The sequence below is a fragment of the Salvelinus sp. IW2-2015 genome, unplaced genomic scaffold, assembly GCF_002910315.2.
Source record: "Salvelinus sp. IW2-2015 unplaced genomic scaffold, ASM291031v2 Un_scaffold1601, whole genome shotgun sequence".
Classification (NCBI taxonomy): domain Eukaryota; kingdom Metazoa; phylum Chordata; class Actinopteri; order Salmoniformes; family Salmonidae; genus Salvelinus; species Salvelinus sp. IW2-2015.
Window position 1 is genome coordinate 74,256 of NW_019943023.1, and position 20,000 is coordinate 94,255.

The 20,000-nt window shown below is 43.0% G+C and overlaps 1 pseudogene; it reads right to left on the reverse strand.

The window, feature by feature from the left end:
- LOC112071384 (kinesin-like protein KIF2A) overlaps positions 1-19,734 on the reverse strand; it is a 33,201-nt pseudogene extending 13,467 nt beyond the window's left edge.
- Positions 19,735-20,000: the final 266 nt, after the last annotated feature.

Consider the following 20,000-nt stretch of genomic DNA (forward strand, 5'->3'; position numbering starts at 1 on the left):
GGTTAAAGGTGTGTTGTGTGTGTGTGTGTGTGTGTGTGTGTGTGTGTGTGTGTGTGTGTGTGTGTGTGTGTGTGTGTGTGTGTGTGTGTGTGTGTGTGTGTGTGTGTGTGTGTGTGTGTGTGTGTGTGTGTGTGTGTGTGTGTGTGGTGTGTTGGTTGTGTGTGGTGACGGTGTGTGTTTGTGTGTGTGACCCTGCCTGTGCTTTCTTCTCTTCAGCTCCTGTTGTTGTAGCTCCTCCTCTCTCTCTTCTCCTGTAGTTTTCTCCACCTCCTTCACACAGTTGGATTTTCCGCCGCGCTGAAAACGTTCAGGGAAGACAATAATCAAAATAATCTAGTCATGTATAATAGTGATCCACGGTACGTCTGTCCTTTTTCAATACACTTCAACGCTCTTTAGAGGCAAATGCACAAGACAAGCAAAGAATCAAAAGCATGAGGCGCTAAGCAACACATTCAATAACATTGCAATAAAAGTGAAGCCCACCCCTCCAGGATAGTGGATATATAGAGAGATTACAATAGCTCAGTGAGAGAGCTATTCTCTGGCTGCCTCTCTGTTCTTCCAGCAGTACAGCTGGGCTAATAGGCCTATCTGTGTCTTTCTGCCTGGGAACATTATATCACTGGTCTTGTGTCCCATCGTAACCCACCAGGGGGACAACACATCTCAACACACAGCAGAGGCTCTGAAACCAGGGTTTACATAATAGGAAATGAAAACGACTGGCTGTTAGCATGGCAATGTATTTAGCAATAACCAGGACTATTTAGCAATACCAAGCTGGAGTGTGTGTATGTGTATGTGTGTGTGTGTGTGTGTGTGTGGTGTGTGTGTGTGTGTGTGTGTGGTGTGTTGTGTGTGTGTGTGTGTGTGTGTGTGTGTGTGTGTGTGTGTGTGTGTGTGTGTTACCGTTCTGCTGTTGTTGTAGTGTCATCTGCTGTGTTTGTAGGGCTGTGAGTGCTACAGGTGGGGGTGGTTCTGGTTGGCTTTGCTGGTGCTGTATTTGACTGGGTCTGGCTCGCGTATCTCCCACTGCTGCGGTTGGAGAACACACAACATCATTCACAATACAGTTTAGTCATTGTTAGTACATTGTTTAGTAAATGCACATTGAGTACATCCCATATTATCTTTGGACACAACGCTTTCATCTCGTTTAATTGTATGTATTTTAAAATTCAAAATATGAGTAATGACTGTCACATATCTGCAGTGTCATCAACAGGTTATTATCTCTTTTCCATTACTAAGCTAGTTATCCACTCCCAGACCCTCTCTCTCCATTCCATTACTAAGCTAGCTATATCTCCCAGACCTCTCTCTCATTTCCATTACTAGCTAGTTATCACTCCCAGACTCTCTCTCTCTTTTCCATTACTAAGCTAGCTATCACTCCCCAGACCTCTCTCCTCATTTCCATTACTAAGCTAGCTATCTCTCCCCAGACCCTCTCTCTCCTTTCCATTACTAAGCTAGCTATCACTCCCAGACCTCTCTCTCATTTCCTTACTAAGCTAGCTATCTCTCCCAGACCTTCTTCTCATTTCCATTACTAAGCTAGCTATCTCTCCTCCCGCCATATCTCTCCTTTCCATTACTAAGCTAGCTACTGTCCCAGACCTCTTCTCTCTCTTTCCATTACTAAGCTAGCTATCTCGTCCCTTTTCTTTTTTCAGACTCACTGTTTCTAGCTCATCCTCCACTCTATTCTCTATTCTCTTGACATCAGCCTCTCCTCTTTCATACCAGCTAGCTATCACTCCCAGACTCCTCTCTCTCTTTCCATTACTAAGCTAGCTTTCGATCTCTCCCCAGACTCTCTCTCTTTCCATTACTAAGCTAGCTATCTCTCTCCAGACCATATCTCTCTCTTTCATTACTAAGCTAGCTATCTGTCCCCAGACCCTCTCTCTCTCCTTCCATTACCAAGCTAGCGCTATTCTGTCCCAGACCCTCTCTCTCTCCTTTCCATTACCAAGCTAGCTATCTCTTCCCCAGACCCTCCTCTCTCCTTTCCATTACAAGCTAGCTATCTCTCCTCAGACCTTCTCTCCTTTCCATTACTTAAGCTAGGCTATCTCTCCCCAACCCTCTCTCTCTCCTTTCCATTAGCCAAAGCAAGCTAGCTATCTCTCCCCAGACCCTCTCTCTCTCCTTTCCATTACCAAGCTAGCTATCTCTCCCCAGACTCTCTCCCCTTTCCATTACCAAGCTAGCTATCACTCCCCAGACCCTCTCTCTCCTTTCCATTACTAAGCTAGCTCTCTCTCCACTCTCTCTCATTTCCATTAGTAAGTTAGCTATCTCTCCCCAGACCCTCTCTCTCTTTTCCATCTGTTTATTTGTATATTTAGACTGTTGCTAAAGATATCATGGTCTTTCTCGCTCTCTGTCTTGCTGTCTACAGATATCATGGCCTCTCTCTCTAGATATCACGGTGCCTGAGGGCTATTTTCCCCATGTATTCACAGATGGGCTTTTTATTTCCCCCATGTATTCACAGTTTCAGCTTCTTTTGAAACAGAAACTAAGAGTTTCAGAAATATTTGCAAAGTGAAATAACACTTACTCATTCAAGGGTTTTTCTTTATTTTTACTATTTTCTACATTGTAGAACAATAGTGAAGACATCAAAACTATGAAATAACACATTTGGAATCATGTAGTAACCAAAAAAAGTGTTAAACAAATCAAAATACATTATTCAAATAGCCACCCTTTTCCTTGATAACAGCTTTGCACACTCTTGGCATTCTCTGAACCAGCTTCAGGAGGTAGTCACATGGAATGCATTTCAATTAACAGGTGTGCTTTGTTAAAAGTTAATTTGGTGAAATTTCTTTCCTTCTTAATGCGTTTGAGCCAATCAGTTGTGAAGGTAGGGGGGGTATACATAAGATAGCCCTATTTGATAAAAGACCAAGTCCATATTATGACAAGAACAGCTCAAATAAGCAAAGAAAAACAACAGTCCATCATTACTTAAAGACATGAAGGTCAGTCAATACAGATAATTTCAAGAACTTTGAAAGTTTCTTCAAGTGCAGTCGCGAAAACCATCAAATCAAATTTTATTGGTCACATACACATGGTTAGCAGATGTTGATGTGAGTGTAGCGAAATGATTGTGCTTCTAGTTCCGACCATGCAGTAATATCTAACAAGTAATCTAACAATTTCACAACAACTACCTTATACACACAAGTGTAAAGGAATGAATAAGAATATGTACATAAAGATATATGAATGAACGATGGCCGAACGGCATAGGCAAGATGCAGTGAATGGTATAGAGTACAGTATATACATATGAGATGAGTAATGTAGGATATGTGAACATTATATAAAGTGGCATTGTTTAAAGTGGCTAGTGATACATTTATTACATACATTTTTCATTGTTAAAGTGGCTAGAGATGAGTCAGTATGTTGGCAGCAGCCACTCAGTTAGTGATGGCTGTTTAACCTCTCTTGGGTAGGGGGCAGTATTTTCACGTCCGGATGAAAAGCGGGCCCAGAGTAAACTGCCTGCTACTCAGGCCCCGATCCTAGGATATGCATATTATTAGTAGATTTGGATAGAAAACACTCTGAAGTTTCTAAAACTGTTTGAATGATGTCTGTGAGTATAACAGAACTCATATGGCAGGCAAAAACCTGAGAAAAAATCCAACCAGGAAGTGGGAAATCTGAGGTTTGTAGATTTTCAACTTTTTGCTTAACCAAGATACAGTGGAAATGGGGTCATGTTGCACTTCCTAAGGCTTCCACTAGATGTCAACAGTCTTTAGAACCTTGTTTGAGGCTTCCACTGTGAAGTGGGGGGCGAATGAGAGGGGATTGAGTAAGGTCTCTCCCAGAGTGCCACGAGCTGACCATGCGCGTTCATGTGAGAGAGTTAGCTTGCGTTCCATTGCATTTCTGAAGACAAAGGAATTCTCCGGTTGGAACATTATTGAAGATTTATGTTAAAAACATCCTAAAGATTGATTCTATACATCGTCTGACATGTTTCTACGGACTGTAACGGAACTTTTTGACTTTTCGTCTGCACCTAGTGATCGCGCGTCATGAATTTTGATTACTGAGCTAAACGAGCTAACAAAAAGGAGTTATTTGGACATAAATTATGGACTTCATCAAACAAAACAAACATTTATTGTGGAACTGGGAGTCCTGGGAGTGCATTCTGATGAAGATCATCAAAGGTAAGTGAATATTTATAATGCTATTCTGACATCTGTTGACTACACAACACGGCGGATATCTCTTTGGGTTGTGTTGGTCTCTGAGCGCCGTACTCAGATTATTGCATGGTGTGCTTTTTCCGTAAAGTTTTTTTGAAATCTGACACAGCGGTTGCATTAAGGAGAAGTGGATCTAAAATTCCATGCATAACAGTTGTATCTTTTAGCAATGTTTATTATGAGTATTTCTGTAAATTGATGTGGCTCTCTGCAAAATCACCGGATGTTTTGGAACTACTGAACATAACGCACCAATGTAACCTCAGATTTTTTGGATATAAATAGGAATTTACCGAAAAAACACTACATGTATTGTCTAACATGAAGTCCTATGAGTGTCATCTGATGAAGATTTCATTTTATCTCTATTTCTGCTTTTTGTGACTCTCTCTTTTGGCTGGAAAAATGGCTGTTTTTCTGTGACTTGGCTCTGATCTAACATAATCGTTTGGTGTGCTTTCGTCGTAAAGCCTTTTTGAAATCGGACACTGTGGCTGGATTTACAAGTTATCTTTAAAATTGTGTAAAATACTTGTAGTTTGAGGAATTTTAATTACGGGATTTCTGTTGTTTTGAATTTGGGCGCCCTGCAGTTTTCACTGGCTGTTGACGAGGTGAGACGCTACCGTCCCACATACCCTAGAGAGTTAACAGTCTGATGACCTTGAGTATGAAGCTGTTTTTCAGTCTCTCGGTCCCTGCTTTTATGCACCTGTACTGACCTCGCCTTCTGGATGATTAGCGGGGTGAACAGGCAGTGGCTCGGGTGGTTGATGTCCTTGATGATCGTTTTGGCCTTCCTGTGACATTCGGGTGGTGTAGGTGTCCTGGAGGGCAGGTAGTTTGCCCCGGTGATGCGTTGTGCAGACCTCACTACCCTCTGGAGAGCCTTACGGTTGTGGGCGGAGCAGTTGCCGTACCAACCGGTGAATCCGACAGGATGCTCTCGATTGTGCATCTGTAAAAGTTTGTGAGTGTCTTGGTGACAAGCCAAATTTCTTCAGCCTCCTGAGGTTTAAGAGGGCGCTGCTGCGCCTTCTTCACCACGCTGTCTGTGTGGGTGGACCATTTCAGTTTGTCCGTGATGTGTACGCCGAGGAACTTAAAACTTTCCACCTTCTCCACTACTGTCCGTCGATGTGGATAGGGGGCTGCTCCCTCTGCTGTTTCCTGAAGTCCAGATCATCTCCTTTGCTTTGTTTACATTGAGTGTGATATTATTTTCCTGACACCACACTCCAAGGGCTCACCTCCTCCCTGTAGGCCGTCTCGTCGTTGTTGGTAATCAAGCCTACCACTGTAGTGTTGTCTGCAAACTTGATGATTGAGTTGGAGGCTGGCATGGACACGCAAGTCATGGTGAACAGGGAGTACAGGAGAGGTGAGACCGCACCCTTGTGGGGCTCGCCAAATGTTGAGGATCAGCGGGGTGGAGATGTTTTTGTTTCCTACCCTCACCACCTGGGGGCGGCCCGTTAGGAAGTCCAGGACCCAGTTGCACAGGGCGGGGTCGAGACCCAGGGTCTCGAGCTTAATGACGAGTTTTGGAGGGTACTATGGTGTTAAATGCTGAGCTGTAGTCGATGAACAGCATTCTTACATAGGTTTCCTCTTGTCCAGATGGGTTAGGGCAGGGTGCAGTGTGATTGCGATTGCGTTCGTTGTGGACCTATTGGGGCGGTAAGCAATTGGAGTGGGCTTCTAGGGTGTCAGGTACGGTGGAGGTGATATGGTCCTTGACTAGTCTCTCAAAGCACTTCATGAATACGGAAGTGAGTGCTACGGGGCGATAGTCATTTAGCTCAGTTACCTTAGCTTTCTTGGGAACAGGAACAATGGTGGCCCTCTTGAAGCATGTGGGAACAGCAGACTGGGATAAGGATTGATTGAATATGTCCGTAAACACACCAGCCAGCTGGTCTGCGCATGCTCTGAGGACGTGGCTGGTGATGCCGTCTGGGCCGGCAGCCTTGCGAGGTTTAACACGTTTAAATGTTTTACTCACGTTAGCTGCAGTGAAGGAGAACCCGCAGGTTTTGGTAGCGGGCCGTGTCAGTGGCACTGTATTGTCCTCAAAGCGAGCAAAGAAGTTGTTTAGTTTGTCTGGGAGCAAGACACCGTGGTCCGCGACGGGGCTGGGTTTCCTTTTGTAGTCCGTGATTGACTGTAGACTCTGCCACATACCTCTCGTGTCTGAGCTGTTGAAGTGCGACTACTTTATCTCTATACTGACGCTTAGCTTGTTTGATTGACTTGTGGAGGGAATAGCTACACTGTTTATATTTGGTCATGTTTCCGGATACCTTGCCATGATTAAAAGCAGTGGTTCGCGCTTTCAGTTTTGCGCGAATGCTGCCATCAATCCACGGTTTCTGGTTGGGGAAGGTTTTAATTGACGCAGTGGGTACAACATCATCGATGCACTTGCTAATAAACTCGCTCACCGAATCAGTGTATTCATCAATGTTATTGTCCGATGCTATGCGGAACATATCCCAGTCCACGTGATCGAAGCAATCTTGAAGCGTGGAATCCGATTGGTCGGACCAGCGTTGAACAGACCTGAGCACGGGCGCTTCCTGTTTTAGTTTCTGTCTATAGGCTGGAAGCAACAAAATGGAGTCGTGGTCAGATTTTCTGAAAGGAGTGCGGGGAAGGGCTTTGTATGCGTCGCGGAAGTTAGAATAACAATGATCCAGGGTTTTGCTAGCCCGGGATGCGCATTCGATATGCTGATAAAATTTAGGGAGCCTTGTTTTCAGAGTAGCCTTGTTAAAATACCCAGCTACAATAAATGTAGCCTCAGGATATGAGGTTTCCAGTTTACATAGAGTCAAATGAAGTTCTTTCAGGGCCGTCGATGTGTGCTTGGGGGGGATATGCACGACTGTGATTATGATCGAAGAGAATTCTCTTGGTAGATAATGCGCTCTGCATTTGATTGTAAGGAATTCTAGGTCAGGTGAACAAAAGGACTTGAGTTCCTGTATGTTGTTATGATCACACCACGTCTCGTAATCATAAGGCATACACCCCCGCCCTTCTTCTTACCAGAGAGATGTTTGTTTCTGTCAGCGAGATGCGTGAAGAAACCAGGTGGCTGTACCGACTCTGATAACGTATCCCGAGTGAGCCATGTTTCCGTGAAACAAAGAACGTTAAGATCTCTGATGTCTCTCTGGAAGGCAACCCTTGCTCGGATTTCGTCTACCTTGTTGTCAAGAGACTGGACATTGGCGAGTAGTATGCTCGGGAGTGGTGCGCGATGTGCCCGTCTACGGAGCCTGACCAGAAGACCTTCTGCGGCGCTGTTGTTTTGGGTCGCCGGCTGGGATCCGATCCATTGTCCTGGGTGGTGGACCAAACAGAGGATCCGCTTCAGGAAAGTCGTATTCCTGGTCGTAATGTTGGTGAGTTGACGTTGCTCTTATATCCAATAGTTCCTCCCGACTGTATGTAATAAAACTGAAGATTTCCTGGGGTAACAATGTAAGAAATAACACACATCAAGCGCTGTGATGACACTGGCTCTCATGAGGACCTCGACAGGAAAGGAAGACCCAGAGTTACCTCTGCTGCAGAGGATAAGTTCATTAGAGTTACCAGCCTGAGAAATTGCAGCCCAAATAAATGGTTCACAGAGTTCAAGTAACAGACACATCTCAACATCAACTGTTCAGAGGAGACTGTGAATCAGGCCTTCATGGTCGAATTGCTGCAAAGAATCCACTACTAAAGGACACCAATAAGAAGAAGAGACTTGCTTGGGCCAAGAAACATGAGCAATGGACATTAGACCGGTGGAAATAGGTCCTTTGGTCTGGAGTCCAAATTGGAGATTTTTGGTTCCAACCGCCGTGTCTTTGTGAGACATGTCTTTGTGTATTTCCCACCGTAAAGCATAGAGGAGGAGGTGTTATGGTGTGGGGATGCTTTGCTGGTGACACTGTTGGTGATATATTTAGAATTCAAGGCATATTTAACCAGCATGGCTACCACCACATTCTGCAGCGATACACCATCCCATCTGGTTTGGGCTTAGTGGGACTATCATTTATTTTTCAACAAGACAATGATCAAACACACCTCCAGGCGGTGTAAGGGCTATTTTACTAAGAAGGAGAGTGATGGAGTGTTGCATCAGAGGACCTGACCTCCACAATCCCCCGACCTCAACCAAATTGAGATGTTTTGGGATGAGTCGGACCGCAGAGTGAAGGAAAAGTGTCCAACAAGTGCTCAGCATATGTGGGAACTCCTTCAAGACTGTTGGAAAAGCATTACAGGTGAAGCTGGTTGAGAGAATGCCAAGAGTGTGCAAAGCTGTCATCAAGAAAAAAGGTGGCTATTTGAAGAATCTCAAATATATTTTGATTTGCTTAACACTTTTTTGGTTACTACATGATTCCATATGTGTTATTTCATAGTTTTGATGTCTTCACTAGTATTCTACAATGTAGAAAATAGTAAAAATAAAGAAAAACCCTTGATCTAAAACTTTTGATCGGTAGTGTATATCCATACCCAGTGCATTCATCTTAAGATGGCTAACCACATATCACAGTCAAATATACAGGATACCATCATTCCATTATAGATAAACAATGGATATATAGCATTTTGCTAAAAATATATAAAAAAATATAATTCACATTTAAAATCTATGAATGAAAAATCTGAGAACAGCAATATTTTACACACACATGAAGGTACTCATTACCAATCATTACTGTTGAAAAAACACAAATATGAAAAACTGGTGATTATAGCATTTTGGAAATAAAATCTTCAAATAGAGATCTACTATCATTACTTTCATGGTAAAAGTTGGTCAGTAGGATGTTATGTAGCAGCCTGGTTGAATCCAGTGTTACATTGTGTACAGACTGTGGAACACGAGGAATCTTGGAGATCAATGTTCTGTTGAAGCTTTCTTACCTCTGTTTGCTGGGGTTTCAGTCTTGGGGGGCGCTATTGTTCGTCGGTTCTACAAGAGACAAATGAATACAATATGAACTTAAAGAACCAGATGTGGCAAATGCTATACTTAAAACTATACTATACAGCCACAGGAGGTTGGTGGCACCTTAATTGGGGAGAACGGCCTTGTGGTAATGGCTGGAGCGGAATTAGTGGAATGGTATCAAATACAAACACATGGTTTCCATGATGCCATTCCATTTGCGCCGTACCAGCCATTATTATGAGCCGTCCTCCCCTCAGCAGCCTCCACCTGTACAGACATATGGCTATTGGCCACAGTATAGGACATTATAATTGAATGACCTTGGGTGGCTTGATTTGTTTAGCAGCGGAGGAGATGGAGGAAGCAGGAGGAGGGGTTTCAGGACTCTGTACTACCTCCTCTTCAGGAGCCACATCTGGGTTCAGAGCAAAGATGCTCTCCAGGTCTATCTGCATGGGGAGAGAGTACAACATGTTAAAACTCTGTTCCAGCCTCTCCAACCTAATGCGTGTTTGTATGTATATACAGTGGGGTCTGGACTTATTGGATCCCTTGATAAAGATGAGCAAAAAATACTGTATAAAATAAATAATACAAATACTGAGCTTTTTACAATGGATGGTTTGGAATTCCCATTGTTAGAGCCTATCCTGCCCATGACATACTAGGCAACACACATGGCCAGTACATTCATAAAAAGTGCCATTGTTTACATCGTTACCTAGCAACGTACTACTACTACTAATACCAGCAGTAACTCCTCATGGATGATTTAAAAGTAACTTTGGATATTTATTTATTTTTACATTTGAAGAATGGTGCCAACAAGAAGAGGAGGAGGATATGAAAGAAATGAAACAAGAAGAAGAGCAAGTGGACCAGGAACCGGAGCCAAGAGAAAGAGATTTTGTTTAACAAGTAATTCCCCAAAAATCTGATAGTGGTAAAATGATTGGATTCCCTGTTTTCAATACTCCAGCACCCTCCCCTTGTGAGGATAATGACAATGAGCCTTTTTCTAAAATGTTTTATGAGATTGGAGAACACATTGGGAGGGATCTTAGACCATTCCTCCATACATAATCTTTCCAGATCCTTGATATCCTTTGTCTGCGCTTATGGCAGCTTCATTAAATAGTACCCGCAAAACACCAGTCTCAACGTCAAGAGTGAAGAGACTACTCCGGGATGCTGGCCTTCTAGGCAGAGTTCCTCTGTCCAGTGTCTGTGTTCTTTTTTCCATCTTAATCTTTTATTTTGATTGGCCAGTCTGAGAAATGGCTTTTTCTTTGCAACTCTGCCTAGAAGGCCAGCATCCCGGAGTCGYCTCTTCACTCTTGGCGTTGAGACTGGTGTTTTGCGGGTACTATTTAATGAAGCTGCCAGTTGAGGACTTGTGAGGCGTCTGTTTCTCAAACTACACCACTGGGCAGAGGCAACCAGGTTTTTGGCTAAAATGTCCTGGTACCTGGTAAAGTTCATGATGTTGTTGACATTAACAAGGGCCCCAGGACCAGTGTAAGCAAAACAGCCCCATAACATCAAAGATCCACCACCTTAACCATATTTAACAGTAGGGATGAGCTATGTTCTGCATATGCATTGTTCTTTCTAAGGCCAAACTCACCATTAGTGTACGTGGCCAAAGACCTATATTTTCATGTCATCTGACAATAGCACTGCCTGGACTTTGCTAAACGGCATTGGTACTGGGATTGGAACCGGTGCTATGGTCATATGACACGAAAATAGAGGGTCTTTGGCCACAAACAGTGGTGGGTTTAGCCTTTTAAAGAATAATGCACATGTAGCGTGGTTCGTTCTGCGTTGTGTAATTTTAATTAGGACGCTGCCACAACTGACGGTCTGCTCGTTGAAATCTTTTTATTTGCCACACTGCTACACACATGTAGAAAATACCTCCTTAATGTAAAATATGGTGGTGGAACTTTGATGTTATGGGGATGTTTGCTTCCACTGGTCCTAGGGCCCTTATTAAGGTCAACGGCATTATGGACTTTACCAAGTACCAGGACATTTTAGCCAAAAACCTGGTTGCCTCGCCCAGGAGGCTGAAACTTGGCCGCAAGTGGATCTTCCAGCAAGACAATAACCCCAAGCTAGGGTTGCACATTTGGGGAATATTCAGAGGTGGAAACCTTCCGTTGGAATTAACAGGAATATATGGGAATTAACGGGAATATATGGGAATTAACGGAAATATATGGGAATTAACGGAAATATATGCAAATTCATATTAATACCATTTAAATGTAGATGTTTTTTGTATTGGATATATTTACCATATCATATGGAGACAGAAATATAAACATTTTACCTTATCATAAGTAGACATAATTGCAAATGATTAAATCCTTCCAATAGAAATAAAAAAAACGATTTAGTTACGAATTTAACTTTAATGAAATGAGTTGACTCTTCACATGGGATGATTTCACTGAACAACAAAATAAAGGGAATATTGAATGATCCCCAATGAGCCATCGCATCTTCCAAAAACATTTTCAACATACATCTGTAAAATGATCGTCTAGAAACTAAAGCTTTGGTTGTCTTCCTCTCAGGCTTCCATGTCTTCTCCCTGGACCTCCTCAATGTCCACCTCCTTGACCATCAGACTCTGAGGCCTCATCTTCACGGTCACTTTCCAACCTTGTTGAGGATGGCTTGTTGTCAGGCTCAAAAAGCCTCAAATTTGCCCGGATGGCCACCGATTTTTCAACCCTTGTATTGGTCAGCCTGTTGCGTACTTTGGTGTGTGTTCCCAAACAAGGACCAGTTGCGCTCTGACACGGCTGACGTTGGTGGGATTTGGAGGATGATGGAGGCAACAGGGGAAAGAGCCTCAGATCCACAAAGTCCCTTCCACCAGGTGGCTGATGAGATATGTTGGCACGACTGCCATATTGCATCTCCATCCCAAAGCCCTTGTTTGGAAGAGTACTTCGCCAGACTGCCAAGAACCTTGCCTTCATCCAGGCCAAGGTGGCGAGACACAGTAGTGATGACACCAAAGGCCTGGTTGATCTCTGCACCAGACAGGATGCTCGTCACCATACCTGGGGTCCAACATGTACGCTGCGGCATGTATGAGCTTCAGGCAGACGTCTTCATGCTTTTTGATGTTCAGAACTGCAGTTTCCTCTGCTTGGAGCAATAGTGAATTGGGCAGGGCAGTATTCATTTTTTCTTTTACATCTGCAAGCAGAGTCTGAACATCAGACAGGATGGCATCGTCTCCCTCAATCCGTGCAATGGCTACTGCTATAGGTTTCAGGAGTTTCAGGCTGCTTACCACTCTCTCCCAAAATACATCATCCAGGAGGATCCTCTTGACGGGGCTGTCCATATCGGCAGACTGTGATATGGCCATTTCTTGGAGAGACTCCTTCCCCTCCAGGAGGCTGTCAAACATGATGACAACACCACCCCAAAGGATGTTGCTGGGCAGCTTCAATGTGTTGCTCTTATTCTTCTCACTTTGCTTGGTGAGGTAGATTGCTGCTACAACTTGATGACCCTTTCATACATAACCATTTCCTTGGCTCTCTTGTAGAGTGTATCCATTGTTTCAGTGCCATGATGTCCTTGAGGAGCAGATTCAATGCATGAGCAGAACAGCCAATGAGTGTGGTGTGAGCGTAGGACTCCTCCACTTTAGACCAAGCAGCCTTCATGTTCGCAGCATTGTCTGTCACCAGTTCAAATACCTTCTGTGGTCCAAGGTCATTGATGACTGCCTTCAGCTCATCTGCAATGTAGAGACCGGTGTGTCTGTTGTCCCTTGTGTCTGTGCTCTTGTAGAATACTGGTTGAGAGAACATTCGACCACCCATAGAGATGATTGCAATATAGTCTGCTTTCTCTATGATTTGCTTGACCTTCAGTTGAACTCTGTTGAACTCTGCATCCAGAAAATGAGTATATAAAGCATGTCTGGTTGGAGAGGTGTATGCTGGGCAAAGAACATTCAGAAATCTCTTCCAATACACATTGCCTGTGAGCATCAGAGGTAAACCAGTTGCAAACACAGCTCGAGCAAGACATTCATCAGCATTTCTCTGACACGTTCCTCCATTGAGTCAAAAAAACTTCTGATTCCAGGAGGACCATGAGCTGTTGCTATCGATAAGGTGTCTGATTCATCATTTTCACCTTGAATAGAAGTAGAGGGACTTTTGTCTGAGATTGCTTTTTGACAGCGCTGAAGAAACTTTATGCACTTGGCCAAATGATTCTGCATCTTTGTTGCAGTCTTCACATATGATTTGGTACAGTATTTGCAAATGTACACAGCTATTCCTTCTACATTAGCTGCAGTGAAATGTCTCCACACATCAGATAGTGCCCGTGGCATTTTCCTGTAAAGATTAGAAAAGAATGAGTACAATTCCATGTAAAGATAAATAGTTAAGCAGTTCGATTAAACAACTCCTTTGTAAGATAAATTTATTAAAAAGAAACATGTATGGAAACAGGTGAATTAACATTCCTCAGTTAGTAGGCTCAAGCGAGCTAAAACCCACATGGTAGCAAAAACTAACTGGCAGAAATTGTAACAAGTTAGAAATGATTTAAACACCCTTTGCTGTATGCTACTATTTACTAGTTAACAAAAAATCATGTATGTCATATAACATATATTCACCCCACCCAGTATTGTAATCAAAACTTACCAGAAAGCATGTAGTCCTTGGCTCAGACAGTGTAGTAGAGTGGGCTCAATAGCATCTCATTAGTGTGCAAGATCTTTAGAATCAGCTGTACATGTGATGGAAGAATGCACTGTGCATGCAGAGGGTTGCAATTCCATTGAATTGGGGGTAGTTTAACCAAAATATGCCACAAGACCTAGAATTGCCTTATGTGTATCCCACAAAAAAGATTCAGTGTTATAAGCTAACTTTTTTGATGAATTTAAGCAAAATTCCCCAAATTAACTTCCCATGGAAAATGTCTGGGAAAATTATGGAAATTTACCGAAAAGTTTCCGACCCTTTGCAACCCTACCCCAATCACACATTAAAATCCACAAAGAAATAGTTAATTGACCACACAATCAACATTTTGAAATGGCCATCTCAGTCTCTGGACTTGAAAACCTGTGGTTTGAATTCAAGAGGGCAGTTCATAAGCGCAGACAAAGGATATAAAAGATCTGGAAAGATTCTGTATGGAGGAATGGTCTAAGATCCCTCCCAATGTGTTCTCCTCATAAAACATTTTAGAAACAGGCTCATTGTCGTCATCCTCGCAAGGGGAGGGTGCTGGAGTACTGAAAACAGGGGATCCAGTCATTTTGACACCTATGTTTTTTTTTGCATACAATATAGGCCTAGCTCAGTACTATTTTATACTGTATTTTTTGCTAATCTTTATCAAGGTATCCAATAATGGTAAGGCAAGTAGTAGACGTAGTGGTAGTAGTGCGTTGCTAGGGTAACGACATAAACAATGGCACTTTTTAAGACTCTAACAATGGGAATTCCAAACCACCCGTTGTAAAAAGCTCAGTATTTGTATTATTTATTTTATACAGTATTTTTTGCTCATCTTTATCAAGGAATCCAATAATTCCAGACCCCACTGTATTGGTGGTGTTGGGTGAAAAAAAGCTGAAGACAAATGTTTGTCTTGTATGGACTAATAAAGTAATCTCGAAGACGAGAAAGTCACACTTTTTTGCTTCATGTGCAGTGAGGTTGATTAACCAGTGACATTTAAGAAGAGAAATAGGCTACCATGTTTTAAAAAAGACATGTGTGAAGGAGCTCGCTCACGCGCACACACACAAGGGCTGCACAATTAATCTAATTCACATCGGAATCTAAATATTGACATGTGCAATGTCCATATCGCAAGAGAGCCACACAGCAGCGTGTAATGTCCGTTTTTATAGTTTACTCTGTTTGTTGTCTCTCTCTCTCCCTCTGTCCTCTTGAGGCTGCTTCCCACACAAAAGCCCAGCCCCTGTCAATCAAGCAGCGCAGTTCCTCCTTGCTGTAGGAATCACAGTAAGTATACCAAACATTAGGAACACCTTCCTACTATTGAGTTGCCCTCAGAACAACCTCAATTAGTCGGTGCATGGGCTCTACAAGGTGTCGAAAGCGTTCCACAGGGACGCTGGCCCATGTTGACGCCAATGCTTCCCACAGTTTTGCCAAGTTGGCTGGATGTCCAATGGATGGTGGTCCATTCTTAATACACACGGGAACTGTTGAGCATGAAAAACCCAGTAGCTGTGCAGTTCTTGACACTAACTGGTGCGCCTGGCACCTACTACCATATCCTGTTCAAAGACACTTACATTGTTTTGTCTTGCCCTTTCACCCTCTGAAAGGCACACAAACACAATCCATGTCTCAAGGCTTTAAAAAAACATATTTAACCCATCTTCTCCCCTTCATCTACACTGATTGAAGTGGATTTAATAAGGGACATCACTAACGGATCATAGCTTTCACCTGGATTCACCTGGCCAGTCTATGTCATGGAAAGAGCAGGTATTCTTAATGTTTGTATACTCAGTGTAAGTTTACATGATGTTCTGTCAAATGCAGTCAACAGATTGTTCCAAACAAGACAACGCTGCTTTCCACTTTGCTTCTTAATATAAATCATTTTATTTCTATGATTCCATCAGTTCACCTATCTAAAGTGTTATGATGTCTATCGCAAGACACACACACACTAAAGCACACTACTTAACGTGGAACTGACAGCATTTTAACAACATGAAATCTTATTCAAATCTGTTCGTATACACCCCTAGGAATAATATGACATGGTCATATTATGGTCATTCTTAAAATGTTTGGGCATTCCGTATACTAAGGCATTTGTGAAAATTCTCTAGCAGTATAGAGTGGGAAAGCGGCCGTGCATTTAGACACTGCAGTAAATAAAACATCTGTCTCGTACAGGACTGGAGTCTAGGCAGATGGGTGCACCATAGCCAACCAGAGCTACAGTAGGCCTTTATGCTATGCAAACAAGCCATTTGCCACACAGGCCTGCAAATAATTATGTCAATACCACGGGAGTCCTCTTACATTTGGGAACGTTACAGTCTTATTGATCAAACCATGAAAATGTAGGCTCTCTCGCCTCAGTTATGCACATCAACAAGATCAACAACTAATGCTAGCCAGAGCAAGATGAGCTAAAATCTAACGAAGGAACATAGATAAACCCTTTCAAACATGTTTAGCTTGTTAGCCGTCAAAATTGCACTGATAAACGAAATTGCACTGATAAACGCGCCTACTCATCCTTCTGCAGCTTTCCTGCAACCAAGCACCCAAGCAAACTGGCTACAGTTGGTTAGCTTACTAGCTAGCTACTTCCAGGCACAAATGAAAGAACACCTCACTGACCATTTTACTTGCCCTAGCAGAGCTGTTTATCTAGGCTGTTTACAAATTCTAGAGCGTTTGTGACTAACTATTTGTTAGTCTAGAGCGTTTGTGACTAACTATTTGTTTTTGTGCCTATATTTACTGACATATTGACTTGCCTAGTATGAACGACGTGCCAGTCATATTGACTTGACTAGCTAAATAAAGGTTAAATAAAAAATTTAAAAATTAACATTCACCCGGTGTTTTGTGCGCATTCGTAAATTCATCAGTTACTCTACGCTCTGGCACACTCGGACGAGAGTGCTCTGAAATCGGAGTAGATAGCCAGAGTTAACTTGTGAATGCAAGATATGTTAATTAACTGAATAAGTCGTTCAAGTTCTTGCTAGCTAACCAAATGACACCTGCATCTCTAGCTGTGTAGCCACCGAAAAACGATATGAGGCGAAAACGTCAGTCACTCACCCACTCCTTCAATGACTTGACATGACATCCTCCTAGCAGCTAGCTACTTAGTAAACGTTAGGCTCCGCATTTTTAGCTTGCTACATAAATAGATACTCTTGAATGTCATTGTATGCTGTAGCATTAATATTTCCCTTCACTGGAACTAAGGAGCCCAAACCATGAAAAACTGCACCAGACCATTATTCGTCATCCCCCAAACTTTACAGTTGGCACTGTGCATTCGGCAGGTAGCGTTCTCCTGGCATTCGCCAAAACCAGATTAGTCCTTTGGACTGCCAGACGGTGAAACGTTTCCACTGCTCCACAGTCCAATGGTGGCGAGCTTTACACCCCTCCAACCGACGCTTAGCATTGCGCATGGTAATCTTAGGGTTGTGTGCGGTTGCTCGACCATGGAAACCCACTTCATGAAGCACCCGACGAACAGTTATTGTGCTGACGTTGCTTCCAGAGGCAGTTTGGAACTCTGTAGTGAGTGTTGCAACCGAGGACAGATGATTTTCACTTGGCGGTCCTGTTCTGTGAGCTTGTGTGGTCTACCACATCGCGGCTGAGCCGTTGTTGCTCCTAGACTTTTCCATTTCACAATAACAGCATTTACAGTTGACCTGGAAAGCTCTAGCAGGGCAGAAATTTGACAAACTGACTTGTTGAAAAGGTGGCATCCTATGACGGTGCCATGTCGAAAGTCACTGCGCTCTTCAGTAAAGCCATTCTATTGCCAATGTTTGTCTATAGAGATTGCATGGCTGTGTGCTCGATTTTATACACCTGTCAACAATAGGTGTGGCCGAATCTACTCATTTGAAGAGGTGTCCGCATACTTTGTATATGTAGTGTATTACGATTGTCTGTTTGTTTCATATCTACAAAGTAGTTAAAACGTTGTCAGTTCCACTTTAAGGGCATCTATAGTAAAGCTGATTTGCAGTAAATCCTCTTTCTGATACAAGCTGATAGTACCTCTTTCCCTTTCGTGTCGCCATTCTCTATCCACTCCACCGTGACACTCTCGTTGTCTTCATTCAGTGATGTCACCATGGCCTGGTGGATTCGACCTGCAAGATACATGTTATAAACATATAGATAACATCTGTATTGTAGACTACTACAGTCTACAGAACCATAAAATCTTCATTCAGCCATGTGACCACGTCATGATGAATTYGTCCTGGCTGCCATAGACGAGAGAAAACAGTTGTAGACTCTTGACTATTGAAATGCAGCCATGACCAAAATACATTAGATCACACTGACCAAAGAGGATGATGAGACCAGCCAGAATCTGCCAGGATGGGCAAGGGGCCTTCAGTGACCGATGTGTCAATAGCCCTGGATCTGATTGGTTGTCAAAAGCTTTTATGCATGTCTACATTAGATTGTTTGCCTTTCGTTATGTTACTGTACATGCAAAATGGTTTGTTTCCATAATGTCTCATTCTAAACAGCTACAGCTCTTCTCTTTGCGATGAGTCCAAATTACAACAAACATACAAAAATACAGTCACATACAGTTGCTTGATAAGAAATAGTCATACAGTTGCAGATAATAAAACAATCAAGACATACTCATTGCTGCTGAAACACTAACAGAGCATGTATTTGACTAGTCCTTCCCCAGAGCAAGAACAGGCGGGAATTAAATAAATAGCAACCAAATACTATTCACTTTAGACTAGCAAGCCCTACTTTATAAAGTAGTAGCTAGTAGGCTATAGTCAGTGGCTACTGCCAGCTACAATACTAGGCTACTATGCGCAATGGGCGTGGTCCTGATGTTTGATTACATTTGTCTACTACTAGCACAGATCCGAGCAAAGACAACAGTCACAAGTCATCATCATCATCATTCTGGAAATGCTCTTAGATGTATTCACCATACACCATATCACCCCATAATCTCACACCCAGGCAATGAAGTGGATCTGATAGGCCATTGTAATCTAATCACAAAGCAATGAAATCAATATGATCACCCGATATTTGTTCAATGAGAGTGTAARCTACTGTAATGACAAGCGCATGCATGCTAGAGCTGAACAGTCTACTGTGACTATTCCCACTTTGCCTGTTAGCTAAATGCTATAGCGGATGAATGAAGTATCATTGCCAGCCAGCCAGCACGGCCTATAACCGCACAGGTGGATGCATCCTCCCTGCTACTAGCTAGCCGGCTAGCCTCATCCACTAAAGGCTACGTCATTAAGGTAATAACCAATTTGATTGACAGCCGCTATGTCAGACAGGGACGCTATGTCAGACTGTGATGCTATGTCAGACAGGGACATGGCAGTAGCGCCGAGCACAGATCTCCATGCCATTGCTACGCTAGTTATCCAACTCAGCATCCTGCCTGCCTAGGCGCTGCCTGGAAGCAACAAAGATGATGTAGCTAACGCGACAGCGCCTCAATGAAAAATGCATCTTCACCCAGCTAGCTAGCTAGCGGTCGACAAGGGGAAATCTCTGTCTTACCATCACTCCGTTTGATTTCCACGTAAATGCCGATTAGAATCTTTCCGAAGACAGCGACGGCCATCCCTCATGTGTGTAGTATGTGTGTGTRTGGCTGTAATATGGGTGTGTAGTTGTTCAATTGGAGGGGGACCAAGTTGCGCCGCAGAGAAGAGAAACCGGGAGGAGGTCAGGAGGATAGAGGGAGAGACAGAAGTGCGCACGCGCCAAGACAACCTACCCTCCGCCAGAACCGAGAAAACGCTAAAGAACCGAAGCATCCAAGAAGCCAGTTGGCTGCTATTTGTGCTTTTGTCTTCTAGCTGCAATTATAATATTTATGCAATGTTCTGTTGATGTGCATTTGAGTGAAAAAGCAGCACGCTTACTATATTGCAAGATAAGAGGCTTATGTGGACTTGCCTAATTCTAAAAATGCGTATTATTCACCATTTATAACCAATGATTGAGAGTATA